Below are 23,865 nucleotides of genomic sequence, written 5' to 3'. Positions count from 1 at the left end.
ACCCATAGCACAAATTACCGAATTACAGGGACGGGCACCACCAGAAGAGCAAGATTTATGAAAACGAAGGTGCTTATTGTCCCACACGGATGTGACCTGTAGGCAGGACTGCACCAGGAAACTAGTCCTGCCTCTAGGGCTGCTTACAGTATCACTAGACCAATTGCACTACCCAGCACACACATCAAGAGAGTGTCTTGCAGTACTGATTTCAGAGGACTGGGTTGCCCCAAAATTGGCAAGCAACACGTTGCCAATTTTATTGTAAACTGTTTACATGCCAGAAATTAACTGCTGGGCATACTCTGACAGGAGCAGTAACCCATCCTACTGGACCATTTCAGCAATTGCTATGTAGATTGCTCCAAATGTGTAAAAACTACAGGAATATGCTAGTGGTTGTATGTTCCTTTTCCCGATGCATTGAAGCGGGTCCATGCACACATCCAGATGCCACAAGTGCTGCGAAGATCCTCATACATGAGGTATTTCCAAGGTGGGGAGTGTGCAAAGTGCTCTGGTCTGACAATGACCACACTTTGTAAATTAGGTAGTTGAGCACTGTGAGTGTCTCCAGCCTCCTTTTTAAAAGAGCGAATTGCCGAACTAAGACGCTGAAGAAAGGTTGGCTCCTTTGCCTTCCTCTAGCTCTATTTGCATTGCGCATTCAGCTCGGCTCTGACCATCACCTGACCCCACATGAGCTGGTGACAGGGCGCAGAATGCATGCGCCCCTTTCTCCTCCCACTCGAGCTGAAACTGATGCAGAGAATGCTGCTGTTGTGTCAAGGAAAGAAATGCAGGATTATTTGACAGCTCTGATTGCATTTCTTAAATGTATGTCTCGACAGGTGCTAATGCGGCACAGGTGTTCAATGAAGACTGATGAAGCAAATTTGCAAATTGATCAAACTGTTATACTGAAACCACAAGTGATGTTTCCAGGGGATAAGGCCCTGTGTAGAAACTTCACACGACAGTGGCACGAGCCCCGCTTCGAGGGACTGTTCGTAATGGAGGTGGTTACACAGTCGGCAGTGAAAGTTCAAGAAAGGTGTACCTGGTTGCATCTCGGTTGCCTCACATTTTACAAAGGAGAGACCCTCCTGTATGCCAAAATTGAGCAAATGGGTAAAGAAGAGTCCAAACAAGGTCTACGACGAGGACCAATAGGCAGCAAGAAGAATAAGATGCATTGTGTCTTTTTCTACAAGTTCACAAATAAGTTATCCCGATATACTTTCAACAATGCTTGTCTAAAACTAAGTGTGCTACTTCTGTAGTAAAAGGAAAATCACAAATGTTCCCTAAAGCAATTTTATTTTTCTTGGTCTCCATTTTTATGAAAGGTTATCCCTCTTTAGGAGCCTGGAACATTTGCATCGCCATATTACTATTTAATATAAAGGCTTGTGTAGTATTGGAAAGGCATGTTCTTTCAATAGTGACAATTTTTATTTCTCATGAACACATTTTTAAGGATACAAAAGCGCTTCCCCCGATAGAAGAAAGCATATATTGAATAGTATAAGATATTCATTCAGCGCCTGGAAGAGAATTTATTCCTAGAGATTTGCAAATAGTAGATACCCTAGCAATAATGATAATAGCAATGTTTATTTACATTTTGTAGTCCTTTCTATTGCAGAAAAAGACATCATTTATTACTAGACCAGTAAACATCGGCAGAAGTACTACAACAATGATTGATGGAATAGTCCTAGAATAATTCCCTGTAGTAAATAAAAAGATGAGGAGATGAAAGAGAAGTGTGCTAGATAAGTCTAGGCACTTGTGCAAATATATTACTGCTTCTGACCATGTTGCTAATAATTTGTGGTACCAGCACATGGATAAAGTAGGGCAAGAGACGTCTGATAGCAGTTGTGTGTTCCCTCATTCCCTACACCATGAGCTGTCTCCAGGACATGCGTGGCCACAGAAATACCTGCGCATGGAGCACACTGCCTAACGCATCTAGCACTTGCACAACTACGGGGCAGTTCCTAGGAAGATTTGCCAAATTTCAATGGATGACAAAAAATGTGTTTCCTTCTGACCCTAGTTGCATAAAACAAAAGACTGAAGGATGATCCTAAAAGGAAAAATAAGGTGATGCGGTACACATTAGAAGGCCCAAATAGGAGACGTTAAGATAATATATCATATGTTATTACAGTGTATAAATGCCACAGGAATGAGACCTGGGAGCTAGTATATGGATGGCCATTGACCGTTATGCTGCTGAGTGAGGCAGTGGCTGCAGAGTGAAGGAACACTGTTGGATTGCTGTGTCCTGGTCACAGCGGATTGAGGGATCGATTTGGCCACACCCTGATTGAAGCCTCGCCGGAGGTGTCAAGAGTGCAAACCCTCCCCACAAGTAAGGAGCTGGAGGAGGAGGCTTTCTCTCGTTTGGGACGTTGCCCCGACAGATTGAGGGGGCCATGTGTGCACGCCCTTGCACCCGTGCATATTAAGGCGAGTGCCAAGCATTCTCGGGTGAGCGCGACTGTTCCAAAGGCAACCCTCCGATGCAGTTCAACTTATGAGGAAATCGCCTACGTACACTGGGTACATGAGGCTACCATGAGTTATTTTGCCATGACAACCCTTGTTAAACATTGCGCAGCTGCACAAAGCGCTATTGAGTGAATTTCCAGTGCTTCACACATCTTATGAACCAAACTGCTATCAGAATACAGTCAAACATTGACTTCTGTGACAATTGGTTTGAATATACTGCAGAATATTGTGACTGCAGCAAATTAAATCACACTCATTCTTTTTACTGTAAAAAATGCAAAGCGTAACAATGCACCCTCCTCAACCATTGATGGCCATAGCTGGTGAACCCCCAATTCCATGGAGAGAATGGATGGAATATTGGGGGAATTATATAGTAACAATTGAAAGTGAAAATTTTACACCAGAAAAAGGAAAACAATGCTTTTGCATTCTTTGGGACCAGAGGGAAATGGAATATACAGAGAACTACCACCATTGAGAATAGGAGATGGTTTTGATGAATATGAACAAGTGCTGAAAAGCTTAGACGTACATTACTACCCAAAAACTAATAAGTAGATGAATATGTTGGTGCACTCAGAAAGTTGGCATTGACTTGCAATTTCAGAAGAGGGCCGACTCAGGAGGATTTCATTACAGATCAAGTCATAATACACACCAATAGAAACGCAGTGCAAGAAAGGTTGTGGATGTGTGGAGGTCCCTCACTAGAGGAAACGATCGCAATTGCGACAAAAGTGGGTAACACCATGATTTGTGCCAAAGCCATGAAGGAAAAAAGATGGACATAATTCTGGAAAAATCTCAGCTGTCAAAACCAAGCAATGGAAAGAAGCATCAGTACAATACAAGGAGCATAAAATATAAGGACTATAGTAAAGGAGGCAAATCGGAAGAAACTCAACAAGGAGAGAAAATAATATTTAATTGAAAATGGTACCGATATGGCAGAAAAGGACATTATGCCAACTCTGTTATGTCCAGCCTTGAATAGAAAATGTTTCATCTGCGGCATGAAGAGTAATTTCGGTGTAGTGAGCAAAAATAAGAAACGAGGGGTCAAGTGAAATGGATCCAAGAAGAAAATGAAAAGGATGAGCAAGGAGTGGAAGTAGTCACTATTGTATGAGGAAACAATAAAAGGGCTCCTCAAAGCACATTTAAGATTGATGGTATAAATACGGAACTGATGGTGGACTCTGGCTTGCCATATACCATTATCACCAAGAAAAAGTTGGAGGAATTGTGCAAAAAAAGAGATAATTCAGAATTGAAACCTTATCTAAGGAATTCTGGAGCATTTGAAGGCTCAATGATTAAGTTGATGGGGTACAGAATGATGATTATTGAATTCAAAGGAAGACTAGTAGAAATAAAGATGTATGTGGCTAAAGGAAGAGTGAATGTGGGAAGACCAAGCGAAATTAAAAATCAAACTCTGTTCTGGGAGTGAAGATCGTGTATCAATTGTATTGGCTAGTAGCATAGATAAATGTGTATATGGTAAAGAAAGAATTGTTTTAGTGTTCAGTGATGGCATTGGAATATTCAAGGGATACTCAAACAAGATTGAATTTACGCCTGGCACAGAACCTATGTCGGATAATGAAAGCCATATACCTATTGCCTTGAGAGAAGATGTAAAAGAACAACTTTGTAGGCTTAATAGAGAAGGTGCGATTGAGGAAGTGGATGCGTCCGAATGGATTTTTCACATTGTGGCGATCAAGGTGAATGGTAGAGTAAGGATTTGCATGGATCTCTGAGAATTGAATAAGGTGATTGTAGTAGAAGAATACCCTTTACCTATTGTATCTTCCATAGTGGACTTAGCAGCGTATCACCAGATTCAATTACATACTGAATCAAGGAAGTATGCTACGCTTATCGCCCCTTATGGATTATATTGTTACCTGTGTATGCCATTTGGTTCAGCATCAGTGCCTGCTGTATCTCAGAGTGTTGAGACACTTGTTAGAGGGTATAGCAGGTGTGCAAGTCTTCCAGGATATATTAGTGTATGGATTAGGCGAGAAAGAACACAACAAAAGGTTATGTAGGGTTTTAGAGCGATTACAGGAAAAGGGTTTCACTGTTGAATATAGTAAGTGTAAATCTAGCAAAATCTAGGTAGACTATTTAGGGCAGACTTTAAGGGTGGTTATAAACCCAGATTCAAGTAGATGGAGGCAATTGAGAAAGCACCTTACTTCGTCCACTGAGGAGTTACTCGTTTTTAGGTTGAGCTTAATATTATAACAAATTGAGATGTTTGCTATAATTACACACCATTAAGGGAGATCATGAAGACAGATACAAAATTTGAGTGGATGGACAGGCATACGAATGCAGTTGATTGTGTAAAGAAATGTATTTGTGAAGCTCCTTTGTTGGGTGGTTTTGTTCCAGAGAGGACATTGATAATTACAGTGGATGCCAGCTGCAAGTGTCTAGGTTGGCGCATTATTATCGCAGAGAGATGGAGATCAAGAGAAAATTGGGATGTTTGCATCCAGAGTAGTAACTGATACTAAGACAAGCTACTCTGTAATTGAGAGAGAATTATTAGCCTGTTTGGGTGCGGAACATTACAGGCAGTATATATGGGTTGATAAGCCTGTGATAAAAAGTGACCACAAACCGTTGGTGGAAGTCTTTGCAGTCAAAGGCATGTCTAGGGCTGCACCCAGAATTGCATGTTTGCGGTTAATGGAATACAATTGTGAGGTGGAATATTTGCCTGGGAAGATAAATTCTATTGTAGATTTTTTTTTTTCTCGTATGGCAAGAGTGGATAATGAGTCAAGAGAAGTGTTAACAGAAGTTGAGGAGCAAGTGTGCTGAGTAACAATAGATGGCTTTGAATGAGGAAGAATGGGAAATGCAAGTCAGGGAAGATGTTTTGTTGAGTATGGTGAAAGAATGGATTGTGAAGGGTTGGCCAAAAAAGTAAATTTAGAGGATGCATTTGTCGCTTATTACATGGTAAAGGATGAAATGTCTATTGAGGGTGATTAGATTCTGAGAGGTTCAAGGATGATACCTGCAGAGAAGGTGAGTTTGATTGGCGCATGAAGGTCATCCTGGTATCACTGTAACTAAGGAAAGAGTGAGAAAAATGTTGGTGCCCGGCAATGGATACTGTGATAAACCAGAGTGTTTCACTGCCTAAAGCCCTGGGATCCCTTACTCAGGTGGCCACGGCAGAGACATCGCCTTTGGATTCAGTCCCTCCGGGTGGATGGGAGCAGGGTCCTTGGGGAGTGGGGGAGGAATTCCTGATGAGACATGGTATCCCCCCCTTTCCAAATACTTCTTTCCCGTCCTATTTTATAGGATATTCCAAATTCCCATATCCCCACCCCCCTTTCCTACACAAACAATGAGCCGAAGAAGAGGTCTGAGGCTGAAGGGAGTACCACCCATGCAATAAAATGGACATGTCCCACTAATAAGATCAGGCCGGGTCAGGCATTTTATCTTTATTACATACACATGGTTAAAGGTGGAACACTGAGACACACTCTGAGCAAGGCGGTCCACGAGAAAGAGCAGTTCTTCCAGGGCGACAGCAAACCAGGTGGAGCAGAGCGACAGGCCGAGGGACAGAACCGAGGTACGGAGAAACCTTGGACACCCCGGCGAGAGAGCGTTATCTGTGAAGGGCTTTGAAAGTTGTGCAAGGAGGCCCAGCTAAAGAGAAGAGACAAACCTCTGTTGTGTTTCAGGGATACTAGCCCCCCCCTCCCGGGTGAATGGCAGAGTTGGGGAGGTGCAGCAGTAGTTGTGGTATCCGCCTTGACTTCAGGATCAAAGCAGCGAAAGAAAAAAATGAACTAACACAGCCAGAGAGTTGATGAAAGCAATGAAAGTCCGGTCTGTGTTAAATTAAACTTGACGGCCACAGTATCCGACGAATGAAGGTTGCACGTGTGCCGATAAGATGCGATCAAACAAATTACAAAGTAAGAGTGGTCTGGCGACAGAAGATTGCCCAATCGAATGTCTCTGTGAAATGTCTGCTGTAGAAGCGGCGGGAAGAGAAAGAAACTGAGATGCAAGATTTGATCCTGGCAGAGGGGAAACCTGGATGTGAGAGATATCTTTGAATAATTGCTGTGCTTGCAACTACATTTATCAAGAGGCCTTGGTGTAGGAGAGAAAAAGTGGTGTTTGAGGAAAGAAGGTTGAAGTGGTCATACCAAGGTAAGAGCAAAAGCCTCACAGTTTCTAAAGTCTTTGACAGCGAAAGGAAAGTGAAAGAAGGCTTGAGCCCGACAGAGGAAAGCCTATGAAAGTGCGATTGAAGCTTGGGGAAGGAAATCCCCACAAATTGTGATTGAAAGGTTTGAGCCCGGCAGAGGGAAACCTATACTGAATTGTGGTAAACAGAAGGAACTGTATTATAAGCTAAAAGGGGACCTGGGCTTGAGTGAGAGGAAGCAGAGGTCTAGCGGATAAACTAGTGACTTTTCTTGAAAGGCCAAGTGAGCCCTAGTCCACGAATCAAACTGCATCCTTGTGTCGGAAGCCAGAGTGATTCTTAATATCAGTGTGCCTTCTTCTCCCATGCTACAAAACGTGGTTAGGGAGTTTACTCCGCCATTCTGACATTTCTTTTGAACAGTTTCCTTTTTTGCATTACAGATTCAGTTTACACATTTATTGTATTAGAAAGAGGGCAGACATTAGGTTTATTAGTATAGGCCATTTTATTTTGACTAAGGACTGACTAGGACTGTATTTTGTTTTTGTTTTATTGGTTGTGAATACTCCCATCTTAGTTATAGGGCAAGATAGGTTTCCAACGCCTTTTTAAACCATCGATAAAGGTTTTGAAACTTGCAGCTCTTGTCAGTGTCTACGTGTGATACCATGACTCCCTCACAATACTTAAATTACGAGGATTCTTCAGCAATATGTGCCTGGGGAAATTGTGAGAAGAAAATACCTACTAGGAAATTAACCATTGACACCTAGTCCAGTACCTGAAGGACCTTGGCTGGAGAGAAGTATGGATATTTTGGGTCCCTGTGAAGGTTTTAGGGCATGGCAATTGTGATCTGATGGTATTGGTGGATAGGTACACGTGTTGGCCGGAAGTGGCGGTTGTTAAGAGTAACGCCAAAGAAAGTGACAGGTGTGCCGAAGGAGATGCTGAGTGATAATGGTCCACAATGTGATTCCAGAAAAATAGTTTGCCACTAAGATGGGTTTTTGTTTGAAGCATTCTTCTGTATATCACCCAGAAACAAATGGGATGGTGGTAATACTGAATAGGGTGGTGAGTGAATGTATACAATTGACTTTTGCTAATGGCCTTAATTGGAAATATTGTTTAGGTGGTCTGTTATGGAGTATAAGGGTGACGCCACACAGTGCCACGGGTGCGTTAACTTTTTGGCTGATGAAGGGCAGTACATTTTCCACGTCATGGGTGAAATGAGAAATTGGGTATTCAGAGTGTAAGTGAAGGTTTTGTGGCTGAGAGGATAGTAGAAATGCAGAGGAAGAACGTATATCATGATAAAATGTTCAAAGGTAGCATTAGCAAGGGAAACTGTGTAAGCTGGGGATTTTGTGAGGGTGAGGAAAGGTAGAGAAGGTAGGAAAGGGTATCCAAGTTTTCTGGTCCTATGAAGGTTGTGCAATGTTTTAGAAGTGCTGTAAAGTTGGAAGATCACACAGCCTGGAATGTTGTTAGAGTCATTAAATGTAAAAAAGGAGTGTTAAAAAGGGCAGGGAGGAGTGAAAGGATGTGGGACCATTGGGATGATGTGTGCTGTAGAGGAAGTGGTGTGAATGTGGATGAGAGAAATGATGTGAATGGGAGGAGTGATACTTTGCAAGGTGGTGGGATGAATGAGTAATAATGGTAAGGCTGTTGGAAAAGTGAGAAAAAGTGAGAGTAGTAAAAGATTACCAAAGAAGTTTCAAGATTCTGTTGCGTACAATGGGTAAGGTAATAGAGTTGTAGCCAATCGCACATTAATTATATGTTGCGGTTTCTCAATTATTGTATTTTACGGTTTGCTCATGTTTTTACTATTTATTTTTAAATTCTATTATGGCAGGGTGATGTTTAGTGTTTAGTTAGCTGGCGTGTTATAGGAGTGCATTGTAGGCATGGTATGTGGGGTTTATAATAGAATATGGAATACGTGCATCCGTGGGAAGTGCTCCAGAGAAGTGCTGGAGTGTGCTGCTTAGCTGCTGGAGACTTTGTTTTTGAGACTTTGCTACAGGGTATGCGGATTGGATATTTAATAACTTCCAACAATGCTGCACCCCTAATGGACGGGGGCAACTCACTATAACACTTTATCTTTTCACTCTGTTGCAGATTTACACGGTTTTACTATGAAAATCCATATAACAGTGCTGGAGTGTGCTGCTTAGCTGCTTTGCTACTGAACAGCTGACTGTCTCCACCTTCTTCTCCAAGGGCAATTAGCCGGTATTGTCTAAATTGTGTCAAGTGTTTGAACCATCTGCCATTTTTGCACAGTCTTTCATGCCAGTGGGGATTTATTCATTGAAAACTGACATGCCAGCAAGCAAGCCACTATCGGCACCAGGTTGTTCGAGCACCTTGACACCTGTAAGAAATCCGATAATGGCGGCGGCTGGTGAAACGCATTGTACGCGAGCCAAGGTTCGCTCGCAATCAATGAACGCAGACATTAGTGCATTTTGTTTACATGATATTGTTAGGACACCAATTCTGCAACGAATAGCTCAAAATCAGAAAATACCTGTGCTGTCGCATGCAGTGAATACGCAGAGTACAGTGCTAAGTATAGCGATCACGCAATCAGGTGATAAGGAGTTTCCTACAAACTCGGCCATAGAAGCAGTGTTCATGCCTGATAATGAAATGGACTGATCTGGCGAGCATGGACCGCATAGGTAATGTTGTGGCAAATGACGTATTGGCTTGTATGGAAGACGAAGAAGGGATGGGGGGGGGGGACTGCCAGCTCGTCTAGTCGCTTGATCACGGCAGAGCTAAACTTGCCTAATTCTGCATTACACATTGAGTCGGAACTAACCCCTCTGCTCTCCCCAGCCCCTATACCCCCCCTTGCGAAATTCACGAGAGAGACGGACAAGTCCACATGCTGATTTGTCGGACAACATCCGATACTTGTCCTTCTCTGAGTTTATTTGTAAATTCGACTCAGCACTTTCGCTGTCTTTTGCAAATCCCACACTACGCAGAGCTCGACAAAATTTATCGGCCATACAAACACATTCTTCACCACCGTCTAATTCACCTTCTGTAAGCATGACAATTATGGCTATGAATACGGCACCACTTGCCATAGCAAAGCTGTATGAAACGCTAGATCGTAAAATGACCCATCAGACAGACATCTTTTTAAAAAAAAAAATATATATATATATTATTTTTAACAACAAGCAAACTGGTTACGTCGTCAGTGCATGGAATATGATTTGTACGTGAAACCCCTCCCCCCCCCCCCCCCCCAAACCCCTCTCCCAAGACAACAGTTTATGCTTCAGTTCTGCCTTCACCGGTCCCGGTCTTCGCTCTCGGGCTACTTGTGTCGTCCGAGGTAGCGTCTTCCTCTGCTGGATTGAATAATGGCACCGTAAGGGCCACCCATTGGTGTAAGTCCTCGCTGTCGTCTAGTTGTTGTACTCTCAGTGCGTTCTCCCACTCGCCAGTTTCCGCTGTTACCCATTTGCGCAGGTCTCCCCACCAGAGTGCCACACTTGGGGATTTTGCGCTTTTCCATCGCATGGCGATGAGTCTTTTTGCAGTTATGTATATCAGGTCCTTGAGCCTGTTTAGGTGTTTGTTCTTTCTGCTTTTTTTGTATCTGCCCAGTATGCATGCCGTCGGTGTTCGTACGTCCAGGTCGATGTCTGACTCTGCTACCTTAGCCGCAATCTGCATCCAAAAGGATTGTATCGTCTGGCATTTCCAAAACATGTGAGTCATTCCCACTCTGGGTTCTTTGCATTTGGGGCATTTCTGAACTTCCTCTCCTTTAAAACTGGAGATCACTTCCGGTGTGAGGTATGATCTGTTGATGATGTAGAACTGTATGAACTGTAGTCGGGCGTTCCTGGAGATCTTTTTATGATATCGGGTTATGGCTCCCCATTCCTTATCTTCAAATACTATGCCCAACTCGTCCTCCCATTTCGTTTTACATTTGAGTTCTTGTTTGGTTGTGTTGTCTAGCATTGTCTCAGTCTCAATGTTTCGTGTCGTCCTTCTGCTGCAGCTTACATGTCCTCTATGACTGCATGTTCGGGGTCTGAGTACGTTGCCTCCGGCCATCTGTCTGTGAGACTCTTTACCACCGCTCTGTGAAGCAGGAACTGTCCTGGAGGTAGTCCGTGGTCTCGTATAGTTCAGTGAATTTTATTATCCCCTGATCATTTATTAGGTCTTCTAATGTGGCTATTCCATAGTGCTCCCACCCGCTTCTTATCTCTCTATGACCCGAGGACCTGCTTGTCATGATTGCAGCCATTGGGATCTGAGGGAGTACGGGTCATGTAACTGCACTGTCTTGCAGGCTCGTTTCCAAATCTGAATCGCAAGTTGTGCTATGTATTGGCTATTTTGTGTCACGTTTGCTGGGAGCCAGAGTAGATCTCTGAGGAGCATCTGGGGAATGGCCGGCTGCAGGAGTCGGGTGTCCAGTGGTCTCATCTGACATCCATTTCACTACATGCATCAGTTGACTCGCCAGGTAGTACAGTTCTAGATTTGGGATTTTCAGGCCTCCTTTTTCATAGGGTCTTTGTAGCACTTCTAATGCGGCTCTGTCTCACCCCCATCCCCCTCCACCCCCCCCCCCTGCCAGAGGAATCATCTAGAGTTTTTCTAAAGAACTGAGGGGGGGGGATGTTGAATGGGACGTTGGTAAAACAATACAGGAGCCGGGGCAACGCCACCATTTTGAGGAGTCCAGCCCTTCCCGCCACTGAGAGCGACAGCTTGCCCCAGAAGTCCATTGTTCTCTCCAGGTTTTCTCTGGCTTTTACCGTGTTCAGAGTATGTTCGGATTTGGGGTCACTGTGGATGGTAATTTCTAGGTATTTGAAGGAAGTGGTCTTCCACTGGAGGGCCATGGCGGGTAGGCTCTCGGCTCTGTATTTGTTTAGGGCAGCCAGAGGGAAAAGGCAGGATTTTTCTTTGTTGAGTTGAATCCCTGTGCATCTGTGAAACCCGTCCAATGTCTCTAGTAATGGGTAACCCCGTCTATTACTATGCCCCATCCCGTATTCCTGTCGTAAATAGGCAGCCACAGGTTCGGTGGCTAGGATATATAGCATGGGGGAGAGTGGGCATCCCTGTCGCGTTGCTCTGTGGAGTTGCCATTTGTCTGAGTATGTATTGTTCGTCCGTACTCTGGCGATGGGGTTAGTATATATGAGCTTGGTCCAATCACCATCCTAGTCATGGTGGGATATAACCAGTCCCACCTGACCAAGTCGAAGGCTTTGGAGGCGTCAAGAGACACCACTGCGCATTTCTCGGCTCTGCTGTTAGTACTATAGATGATGTGGTGTAGTCTGCGCAGATTCTCTGTGATGGAACGCCCGGGGACATACCCTGTCTGGTCTTGGTGAATCAATTGTGGGACTACTCAACACAGTCTTCTCGCTAGTAATGCTGTCTGGATCTTAATATCTGAGTTCAGCATGGATATAGGCCTATATGAGCTGCACTCGTCTTCGTCTTTGCCAGATTTTAATAGGGGGATGATTTCTTCCTCCCTCATAGTTTCTGGGAGAGTACCCACTTCGTATAGCTCGTTAAACACTTGTGCTAGGAGTGGTGCTAAAAAGTCTTTGTACGCTTTGTGAAATTCTCCTGGGAGCCCGTCAGTGCCCAGAGTTTTACCGGTCGGCAGGGATCTGATGGTTACTATCACTTCTTCTGGGGTGATGGGCTCATCCAGGGCCTCTGCCGTTTGTGTGTCTAATTTAGGGAGGTTGATGTCTAAGACGTCCTCAATCTCGGTGTCTGTGGGCGATGGGGTGCTGGCGTAGAGGTCTCGGTTGAACCCAGAGAACACAGAGTTTATATCAGTCTGAGTGTGTGCCACTGAGCTGTCTGATTTGCGGATATGGCATATGGGTGTTCTAGGGGCTTCGCGCTTGTACAGCCATGCTAATAGTTTCCCGGGTTTGTCACCCAGGGCGTGAGTTCTTTCAATGTGTTTCGTGTAGCTAAGTTTCTCTAGCTTATGCCAGTATGTAAGGCAGGCCTGTTTGAGCTCAACCACTTTTTGTAAATGTTCCTGGCTAGTGTTGGCCTCCGCTTCTGGTTTCCTTAGCTCGTTTTCAGTGTGCTTTAGAGAGACCACCAAGCACCTCCGGGCTCCCTCCACTGCTGCAATCATTTCTCCCCTCATGACCACCTTGTATGTCTTGCATATTGTGCCGAAGTGACTTAAGCTGTTTTCATTGACCTGCCAAAAGTCTTGTGTGCATTTCCGTATCTGGTCGCAGAATGCCACGTCCAGCAGGGCTTCACTTCTAAGCTTCCATGTGGGTATGGGGGGGTTCTAGGTGCCTACACCGTCCAGGTGACCACTAATGGTGAGTGGTCAGATATCACTCTGGGAAGGTATTGTGCGTCCCCAAACAAAGCGTGTTGCTCTTCATTGATAAATATGTAGTCTAGCCTGGTGTAGACCGCATGGGGTGGGGAATAGGAGTACTCCCGTTGTTCTGGATGATGTTAATTCCATATGACTTTGAGCCTGAAGTGTTGCGTCAGTGCAGTTAATATCTTGGCAGGCGTGGATGGGCAGGGTTGTTTATCAGCTGATCTCTTTGCGAGGGTCTAGGGTGCAATTATGATCTCCCCCCACATTAGGGTGCTGTCCCTGTAAGGGCTAAGTCCACTACATAGTGAGTGGAAGAAAGTTGTGGCATCGTTGGTAGGAGCGGAAGTGCTGATTAGACAGACCTCCCTTACCTCTGTGGTACTGTGAACCACAGCCATCCTGCCTTCGTTGTCGGTTTTTGTGTTTACTATCTTGAGGGGGTTGGTTGGATTGATCCAAATCAGGACCCATCTGGCGTAGGAGGAGTAGGTGGAGCCTACTAACGTTCACCTCCATGACTTGGCTGTCGCTGCGAGCTTGCGTGCGTCCAGGTGAGTCTCTTGGAGTCGGGCGATTCCGACCTTGTTCCGTTTTATGTACATGTGGATTCGGCGTTGTTTGACGAAGCTGTTCATTCCCCTGACATTCCAAGTCATGATTTAGATCTTGTCAGCCATGGTTATTGAATGACCGAGTGTTTTCAAGGGTGACCTCTGGTGGTTTCAGGTCCGGTTCTGGCGATTGATACCGTTTTAGGTGTTTTTGTTTGTTTTTTCTTGGTGTGGTTCCCACATATTAACACAAACTCTCGGATTCCCTCCCCTCTTAAACTTCAAACTTCCCTGTAACAAACTGTCCAGCGGGGTTTCCACCGTTATGACTACCCCGTTTCTGCTCCATTTGACCGTTTACGGGTCTTGTGGTGCCCTATGGGTGGGTTAAATGCACCCAAAAAAAGGAAGAAAAACTTCTGGGGGCAGAAGGAGTCTGCTTAGTCTTGTCTCAGATGGAAGCAGTCCATCTCCGGTACGGCTCTTTTGGTAAATCGATCTCGCTGCACTTAGGTTGGCGTTCGATGTTTTTGTGTGAGAGCTGACCAATTCTTACAGCTGCTCTCCCTGCGGCTCAGCGTGGTCTGCGGTCTTTTACTTCAAGGTCCTGGATCTGTTCGTGGTCCATCCATTCCCTAGCTTCAGCCAGCATTTCAAATAAGAGCTTTGTTATTGTGAATTATTTTCAATCTAGCTGGATATAAGAGCATATAACCTAGGCCTGCTTTTTTCAATCTCGCTTTTGAATAGATGAATTGTACTCTTTTCATTTGGACCTTGAATGTGTAATCAGGGTATATGGCTATCTTCTTCGAGCCCCTCTGGATTTGGCCTCCCGATCTTGAGAAAGCTAGAATAGTCTCTCTGTCTTTATAATTGAGCACTTTGGCTATCAATGGCCTAGGCGGGCCCCCCGGGGGCGGCCTTTTGGTGAGAGGTCGATGGGCTCTTTCTATGGTGAAGCCCTGTGAAAGTTTTTCGGCACCTATTTCCTCTATCAGGAGGTTCTCCACATAGTTTGTGGGGTCGTTTCCTTCAGTGCCCTCTGGCAGGCCTAGGATCCTGACGTTGATGTGGCGTGCCCGCACTTCGGCCTCTTGAGCCCTATCCTCGAGGTGTTTTACTTTTTGCGCGAGCACATCTACATCTTTCAGGAGCTGCGTCTTGGCCTCAGTGTTCTCTCGGACTTGGGTCTCGAGCACTTCAGTCCTGCCAGTGATATTACGGATATCTTGTCGTAGCAGGCCCAGATCTATGGCCACCACGTCAATTCTGCTCTCCATTGTCGCTTGGAGCGCCCTGATGGCTTCAAGGATCTGTGAGTTAGCAGGTTCTACCGTCCCGTCTAAGGGTCCGGGCGTTGTTGTTACGGTGCCCTGAGTGCTGGCTTCTGGTTTTGGTGGTCCTCCTGCCGCATCTGTCTCAATGGTGGTCTGTTTTTTGCTTGGATCTCGCCCCCTTGGAGGACATTTCACCGAGGGCTGGAGGGTGGGTTAATTCACGGGCGAGGCGCAGCTCCACTCCCCAAGCCGTGCAGGCAGTGGAAGGGTTGTTATTGCATGCGCGTAGCTGGTGCGTTTCCAGTTGGGACGCCACGCAGTGGGCCGTTACGATTGTTTGGTACAGGGCGTTATCGCGTGTGTGGCCCTCTCGGTGATCTGTGGCGTTGCCGAGGGCCGCTCTTTCCGGCATTGCAGGGGGTTTTGCCTGTGTTCCGGGCTCCCCGTTTTGTTTGAGCGCTTTTCAGTGCTCGCGCTTCCGGGTGTCTGTGATGCTATTGTCCACTATGTGGGGCTATCCCTTTCTCCTTTCCAGCTGGGCTCAGTTTGCTCTGGGCTATCTGCTCACCAAGTGCCGCGAGGCAGGCCGGCGCCAATATTTGCGGAGCTTATTCTTTTACGGCCTTTCAGGTCTCCCAGCCCGCCGTTGCAATGTCTGTGTGTGCTTAGTGCCCCGACCGGGGCCCAACGGGGGGAAGGCCTCCCAGATCTGGGGGTGCGGTAGTCCGGTGGGCTCTTCCCTCCTCCCCCTCTCCTCACCTTGTGCTGCTCTCACTCTCTGCACCGCTGACCTCGTCCTCCGGGCCCTCTCACCGCTCTTCGCTGCGGGTCTTTCGGCTGCTAGGGCCGTCTTTACCAGTGTTGTAGCGGCTGCTTCACAAGGGGCGGTGTTCGCTCTCCCATCGGCAGCCCAGGTGTTCCTCAGCTGCATCAGGAACCCCCTTTTCGCCTCTCCAGAGGGCAGCTGCTCTGCGACTGACCAGGGGGGCCGGGCAGCCGGAGCCTCCAGGTTCGCTTCCCGGTGATTGCCCCTCACAGCGGTCTTCGCTTTCCTCAGTGTCACACCACTGGGCGCGGGGTCCTCCGCCTCGCCCCTAGGATCTTCCGAGCTGGTTTCGGCTTGGGTCGGCAGACCGGATCAGCGGGCGCCTCGGCAGTCAGGCTCGCTGTCTGCCGGCCGCTATTTTCTTTCGGCTCCGAGGCGTTGCAGTTCACTGTATTTCGTGCTGCTTTAGGGTTTGCTTGTTCATGAAAGTTTGGACAGAGCTGCTGTAGGGCCTCCCCAGTAGCTTCATCTGCTCTTGAGCACTTCAGGCGCCTTAAAAAGGCTATTTAGCAGCGTATATTGGACACATCAAGCGGAGCCTACCTTGAGTGCGACTGTCCTACATGGCGGTTAGCCATGCCCCCCCGTCAGACAGACATCTTAACACAATTGCTATCTGATAACGCGAGGTCGTTTTTCAGTTACTTTGTCGGCAAGAGATAATGGAAGTCGCAAAGAAACAGTTGTGGTATGCACGAGTTCACAAACGATGGCACTATGCATGGAACAACTAAATAATACACAAAATCCTGTAGAATCCAATATAGATCAAGTACCTCTATTGCAACCACTAGTGCAGAAGACTACAAGCCAGAATGCAATTGTGGGTGATGCATTACTGTTCTCAGGTGGAAACCAATTCGGACAAAGCTTGAAACAGTTTGCCGGTGCAAATGTCAGCTTCTTCATCTGATGTTAAAATGCTGACATTTAAGATCTTTGCGACGACTTCGAAAAAGAAAGCAGTGAATTTATTAAATGCCAAAAAGAAAAGAAATCAAGTAAACATTCTGCACATTCACGAAGCGGCATAACAATTCCAGCAAACGGGACTAATGTAATAAGACCCGTCAAGGTGAGGAAACCGGTAGCTGTATCGCGACTTGGAAATCAACTAGCAATTTGGTAAAGCCAGGCAGTTACAATACCAACCGCTAGATGATTTGGTGGCAATTTCGGCTCAATCTACTCATTATGACAAAATTGCCTACATGTTCACAAGAAGCATCAATCGCCAAAATGAACATCGTAGTCTCATTTGGAAAATCGCTGGCAAGAATCGGACTCTTCTAAAACACAAAAATCAAACACTGATGTAAACTTGACATTCGAACAAATGCAAGAAGAAATTAAAAGGTCCTGTGCAACCTATATGGCAATGAGTTTGGATAATTGTGTCCTAAATGGGTTGCTGGTTGCATCTTACAATCTGACATTACGGGGACCCAATAACTCAGATACCTAAACAAAATTCATGCCCAATGTGAAAAATAGCATTCCGGTTGCATCTCATAACTCTCACTTGCAGACATCAATAGATCAAATACCGCGACAGAATTCCCCAATGTGACAAATACTATTCCATCAGGGTAACTTCCCAGAAAAGGTACCAGATTTATTTATCCCGCAGACAAATACTCTTCAGACATCACATAGTGGGAAGATGACTTATTATAAATCTTACTATCATCTACTAATTAGATGTCGTGAATTACCGTTTCCGGCATATGACTTAAATAGATAGAGCAGTCTAAATATATTTATGGAAATTCCTGAATTGTAGGACATTACATCATCCCATATCGAGACAGTAGAATTTGTCAATGATAAAGATCTCACTGTCGCGCAATTGTGGATACTATCCGGGGTGGTTCTCAATACTTTATGGAGAGCCAAATCATTGTTATATGATCTAGGCTTTCTATTGTTGCAAGACAACGCAGTTACCATCCACCGGAAACACCCCATGTATCCTGAATTCCGAGGGGATTGGGTCCTCCGACGTATTCCATATCTATGACGGGTAATGTCCACAGCTGTGCTGCTTTGGAAAATCTTTGGCGTCTGTGTCCTGCGTCGATGACATCGATGCGCCGTCCCCGAGGACCTCATCCGACGGCCGACGTCACCCGATGTGATAAGTAGGACGCACAACGCCCATAGCCTCAGTTCCGTTTTATCCGCAAACGTGTTCGCTTCGTGAATCTCGGTACGCCTCGACTCGTTGGAGTTTGCTGTTTTCAATTCTCGGTTTGTTGAACCTGTTCGGTTTGTGTGAAGACCTGTTCGTGGTGATGTCTTTCTCATCTTCAACCCCGCGTCGGGGCTTCAAGAACTGCGGGGGCTGTGGGTCCAAGATGTCGGTCACAGACTCGTACGACGCCTGCCTCTGGTGCCTCGGTGAGGCCCACGATACGGACGACTTTGTCGACTGCCAGTCGCTCACAGCAAAGGCCTTGCGGCAACGCAAGCAGAAGCTGTCGGTAGGCCAGGTGTCTAAGCCCCGGAAGTCGAGGTCTGCGGGGCTTTCGACGGATGACTCGAGGGGCGACTCTCCGCGTCGGAAGTCCAGTGGGTCTCCTTCCAGGAGTCGGTCTCGCCACTCCTCTGCCTCTTCGAGGCATTCCCGGAAGCACCGGCATAGGTCGCCTTCCCCGTCCTCTTCCGAGGACTCCGCCCGTCGGTGGGTCGCTTATCCGTCAATGCAAACGACACCAGAGGATTGGGCTTCCTTCGGGAAGCAGATGCTAGCGATTCTTGAATCGCAGGGCACCGGTCCGTCCGCGCCTCCGAGTGGGGTCGGTCGACACCGGTCAAGAGACACCGCTCGTACACCTTTGGGCTCGGGTGGTCGGCACGGCTCGCGGGAGAGGTCCCGCTCGGACAAGGGTAGCCGTTCTCGCCATGCCCGTTCCAGGTCCCGGTCCTCGACGCGCTCGAGACTGCGTGATCCTGTGCCTTCTTCGAAGAAGACGTTGACGCCTGTGGCACCGAGGTCGTCGACGATTTCTTTCGAGGATCCGCCTCCGAGGGGGTCGTCGGCGCCTAGGTCGTCGAGACACGCTCGGAGCTCCAGCGCTGCAGCTAACGTCGACACCTTTTCTGCCGGCGCCGACTCGTTCGGCGCCCTCGATGCCTTTTGAGGCGGTGGTGTCGGAGGGGCCCCGTGGCACGGGGTTTGCCCCTAGAAAGGCTCTGGCTAAGGTCAGGCACTGCTTTGGTCCCCAGAGATCTTCCTCTTCCCCGCCTGGAGTACGTTTCTGAGGGTGATGAAGGCTCTGATGGCGGCTTGGTTCCGGTTCCCGATGAACTCATCTCGGGCCATAGCCAGTTTGATGACCTGCGGCAGTCGCTGCATGATGCCAGTGGACTGGACACCTCTCCGGAGGTGGAGTTTTGTAGGCCGGAGCCTGGCACTCATGTCGATTCTTCATATCGCCACCTTATGTCTCGGGTTACCGAGTACTTGGGTTGGTCAGCTCCCCCAGCGCAGTTCGTTCAGGATGATCTCATGGACATCCTTGATCTCGGTCCACCCATTGACCCGGTTTTGCCTTTTCATATGACTCTGCAGAGAAGGGTGGCGGCGGTTTGGACTGCTCCAGAGAGTCTCCCGGCAGTGGGTAAGTCTTTTTCGCGAAAATACCGTCCAGCCAGTAGCGACCCCTGCTACTTGTCTAGGCACCCCACTCCGGAGAGTTTGATGGTGCAGGCGGCTACGGCCCCGCCAAAGCAGGCGTTGTATCCTACCATCCCTCCGGATAGGGACGGCAAACGTTTTGACGGCTGGGCGAAGAAAGTGTTTTCTTTGGGGGGTATGGCGCTTCAGGCGGCCAACTCCATATGTGCCTTGTCTCGTTTCACACACACTCTGTGGAACTGTGTTGCATTAGCGGCTGAACATATTCCCGAAGTGGACAAACGGGATGGTTTCCTTGCTATGGTTCAGGATGGCAAGGATGCCATGTGTGAGGCTGTTCAGTCGGGTTTGGACTTGGCGGATTGTGTCAGTCGGTCCATGGCGGCGAGCACCGTAATGCGCAGGTTTGCGTGGTTGCGGAAGTCTGGGTTCGCTCCTGATGTGCAGTCCCTGCTCCTCAACATGCCCTTTGACAGTGAACACCTTTTTGGCAGCAAGGCTGACGAGAGGTTGCAGACCTCCAAAGCTGCAGCAAAGTCGTTGGGCGCTGCAGTTCGCCAACCTCCGCCTTTTCGTCCTAGGGGACAGCAATGGAGGGGAGGTTCCTTTCGCTACTACTCGTCCTTCAGTAAAGCGAGGAGAGCTAGTAGTCAAAGAGGACATCGTAAGAGTGCCAGAGGTGGAAATAAAGGTACTCGAGGTGCCAAGGCTGCTCGGGCAGTTGCCTCTTTGCCCTCGGGCAATGCCGCAGCCGCTACCACTCAGTCATGAGACCAGGTCCCATGGTTCGCCGGTTGGGGGAAGGCTGGCGCAGCATCTTGTAGAGTGGCGAGCCATTACTTCGGATGTGTGGGTTCTGGAGATCATAACCCATGGCTACTGTCTTCCTTTTCGGCAGAGGCCTCACGACAATCCACCAGGGAGCCTCTCTTTGAAGAGTCCGGATCCGCTCCTTGCGCAGGACTTTGAAGCCCTGCTGGAGAAAGGCGCCATAGAACTGGTGCCTGTAGCGGAGAAGAACAAGGGTTGGTAATACCCGAGAAAGACTGGGGATTGAGACCCATCATGGACTTGCGCGGTTTGAACAAACTCCTCAGGAAGGACAAGTTCAAGATGGTGACTCTTTCTCAAGTCCCCCAGGCCCTTCAACTTCAGGACTGGTTGGTGTCTCTCGACCTCAAGAATGCTTACTTCCATGTGCCGATCCATCCCAAGCACAAGAAGTACCTAAGGTTCACGGTTGGCGACTCGCACTTTCAGTTTCGGGTCCTGCCCTTCGGATTGACCTCCGCCCCGAGGGTTTTCACCAAGCTCATAGTGGTGGTGGCAGCGCATCTCAGGAAAGTGGGGATTCACGTCTACCCCTACCTGGACGATTGGTTGATCAGGGGGAGCTCTCCCGAGCAAGTCCTGGATCATCTGTCCGTCACCTGCCACTCCCTTCACAGGCAGGGCTTCTCCCTCAATTTTAAAGAAGTTCCATTTGGCACCAACGCAGCGGCTCCAGTACATCGGAGCAGTGCTTGACACGTCCCTGGGGCAGCGTTTTCCTCCTCAGGTGAGGGCTCTTCACATTCAGCAGATGGTGCACAAGTTTCAGTTTGCCCAGAATCTCCCAGCGTCCGAGTTCTTGAGACTGCTCGGCCTCCTGGCATCCTGCATTCTTCTGGTGCCAGAGGCTCGTCTGCGGATGAGATCTTTGCAGTGGGCACTCAAGCTCCAGTGGTCTCAGTCCTCCGGCTGACTGTCGGACCCTGTTCAGGTGCCATCCTCGGTAGCCCGGGACCTTCTGTGGTGGGCCGTCGAGGGCAATCTGATGAAGGGGGGGGCCCCATTTTGGCTGCCCTGGCCGGAGGTGACAATCGTGACGGACGCATCCCTCACGGGATGGGGAGCTCATGCCCACGAGTGACAGTCAGCGGTCGTTGGTCTCCGTCGGAGTCCAGACTCCATATCAATCTGTTGGAGCTGAGGGCCGTCAGGCTAGCCCTGAAGGCTTTTCTGTCGACTGTGCGCAGAAAGAGTGTCCTGATTCTAAAGGACAACACGGTGGCCATGCACTACCTCAACAAAAGGGGGGGGGGGAAGCAGGTTCACTTCCGCTGTGCAGGGAGGCGATCCAGCTCAAATTCTGGGCCATCCAGCAGGAAGTTTCGATCTCGGCTGTTCATCTGGCCGGAGACGACAACGAGACGGCGGACGCTCTGAGCAGGCAGAGCTCGATCTCTCACGAGTGCCGAGCTGGCTCAGGAGATTCTCCCGGAAATCTTCGCCCTTTGGGGGACCCCTCAAGTGTCAACCAGAAGTGTGAAAGATTTTGCATGCGGGAATTTCCTCCAAAAGGAGCCTTAGGAGACACGTTTGTGGTGGAGTGGTCATTCCCACTGCTTTACACGTTTCCTCCAGTCCCCGTCATCCCGCAAGTGCTGCGGAGGTTACGTAGGTTCAGATCCCGGATGATCCTCATTGCTCCGGCGTGGACCCGGAGGACGTGGTACCCGGACCTTCTAGACTTGTCCATCTGCCCTCCACCTCGTCTTCCCTACCGAGATTATCCCCTCTCACGGGAGGGGGTCAGGTTCTCCATCCAGAGGTCAGATCCCTCAATCTTCACGCTTGGAATCTGAAAGGTTGAGGTATAAGGATTGGGACCTCCGTGAAGACGTAATGGAGGTGTTGCTCTCGGCCAGGCGGCCGGCAACTAAGTCTTTGTACCGTTGCCGTTGGAGAAAGTTCTGCGACTGGTGCAGGGTTCAGAATGTGGATCCTTTTGAATGTGACATTCCCATGGTTCTGTCTTTTTTGCTTTCTTTGGCCCACAGGGGCTTGCAAGTGGGGACCGGTAAAGGTTACCTGGCGGCGCTGTCCATATTTAAGCGCTCGTCTGAAGAGTGTTCATATTTTAAAATCCCTTTTTAATTTCGCAGTTTTTGAAAGGGCTCACTAATGTGTTCCCTCCGTCACCTTTTCTGGTGCCAGGTTGGGATTTGAACCTTGTTAAGTTTCTTATGGGTGCTCCGTTTGAGCCTTTACATTCTTGCCCTTTGAGGCTGTTAACTCTGAAACCTGTGTTTTTGGTTGCGGTTACTTCTGCTCGCAGAGTGAGTGAGTTGCAGGCAATTTCAGTTAAGCCACCCTTCACTGTGTTTCACAAGGACAGGGTTGTCCTTAGAGTTTGTCCTTCTTTTCTTCCGAAGGTGGTTTCAGAATTTCATTTGAGCCAGAAGGTGGTTCTTCCGGCGTTCTATGATCCTCCACATCCTAGTAAGGAAGAGGAGAGGCTCCATAGGCTTCATCCTCGGAGAGCGTTGAGCTTTTATATTTCGCGCATGTCCCGGGTCAGAGTGGACGATCAACTTTTCATTGGTTACGTTGGAAAGCGTTTGGGACAAGCTGTGACGAAACAGACTTTGTCTTGTTGGATTATTTTAGCTATCTCTGAGTGTTACCGCTTGGCGGGTAAGGACCCTCCGGCTGGCTTGCGGGCCCATTCTACCAGAGGAGTGGCTGCATCTACTGCCCTGCAGAGGGGAGTTCCTATTCGTCACATCTGTGATGCAGTCACCTGGGCTTCAGTACATACTTTTGTACGTCACTATTCCCTCGATTCCATCAGAGGGCAAGATCTGGCCTTTGGCAAGGCAGTTCTCTATTCCGCAATTTGATTGGGCATGCTAAATTTGTATTCTAAATTCTTTCCCACCTCCTTGCTTGGAACTGCTTTGGGAGTCTGTCATAGATATGGAATACGTCGGAGGACCCAATCCCCTCAAAGAACAAGTTACTTTCTTACCTGGTAACGTTCTTTCGATGGGATGGTCCGACGACGTATTCCATATCGCTCCCTCCCTGCCTTCCCCGCTGCAGAATTTCTTTTGCGATTGGAGCTTGCGTTCCACAAGGCCTTGTGTGTCTGACTGGCAAAAAACTGGTGGCACACGTTCTGGGAAAAAACTATAACTGAGGCTATGGGCGTCGTGCGTCCTACTCATCACATCGGGTGACGTCGGCCGTCGGAGGTGGTCCTCGGGGATGGCGCATCGACGTCATCGACGCAGGACGCAGACGCCAAAGATTTTCCGAAGCAGCACAGCTGTGGACATTACTTGTCCTAGATATGGAATACGTCGTCGGACCATCCCATCGAAAGAACGTTACCAGGTAAGAAAGTAACTTGTTCTTCTCACCCAAACCCAACAACAGTGTGGCCATAATTTGCAGCATCCAAGTATATATCGGAGGCGTGGGGAAATAATACTAAAATCCAAGCACAACAACCCAGCACTTCTGAGAGACTCAGGCTTTTGTCATGGAACATGCGTCATTTAAAAAATGTAATGAATTCCGGCACTGCCAATTTGCATCACTTTGATATTGTCACGCTTCAGGAGGCTTGGCTTTCCACCATTCCAATTTTGGGATGATTTTGCTTTTGGAG

The 23,865-nt window shown here is 47.9% G+C and overlaps 1 protein-coding gene across 7 annotated transcripts in view; it reads left to right on the top strand.

The window, feature by feature from the left end:
- MIER1 (MIER1 transcriptional regulator) overlaps positions 1-23,865 on the top strand; it is an 846,254-nt gene that overhangs the window by 38,369 nt on the left and 784,020 nt on the right. Inside the window, exon 2 of one of the 7 annotated variants that reach the window (XM_069641953.1) lies at positions 8,873-8,986. The exons of the other annotated variants lie outside the window; for them this stretch is intronic. The gene's annotated coding sequence lies outside the window, so the exon portion shown is untranslated. The remainder of the gene's footprint in view (positions 1-8,872; positions 8,987-23,865) is intronic. 7 annotated transcript variants of the gene reach the window in all.

This window comes from Ambystoma mexicanum, chromosome 1q (genome assembly GCF_040938575.1).
Source record: "Ambystoma mexicanum isolate Mex_15411 chromosome 1q, UKY_AmexF1_1, whole genome shotgun sequence".
Lineage (NCBI taxonomy): Eukaryota > Metazoa > Chordata > Amphibia > Caudata > Ambystomatidae > Ambystoma > Ambystoma mexicanum.
This window is presented reverse-complemented; position numbering and strand designations above follow the sequence as displayed.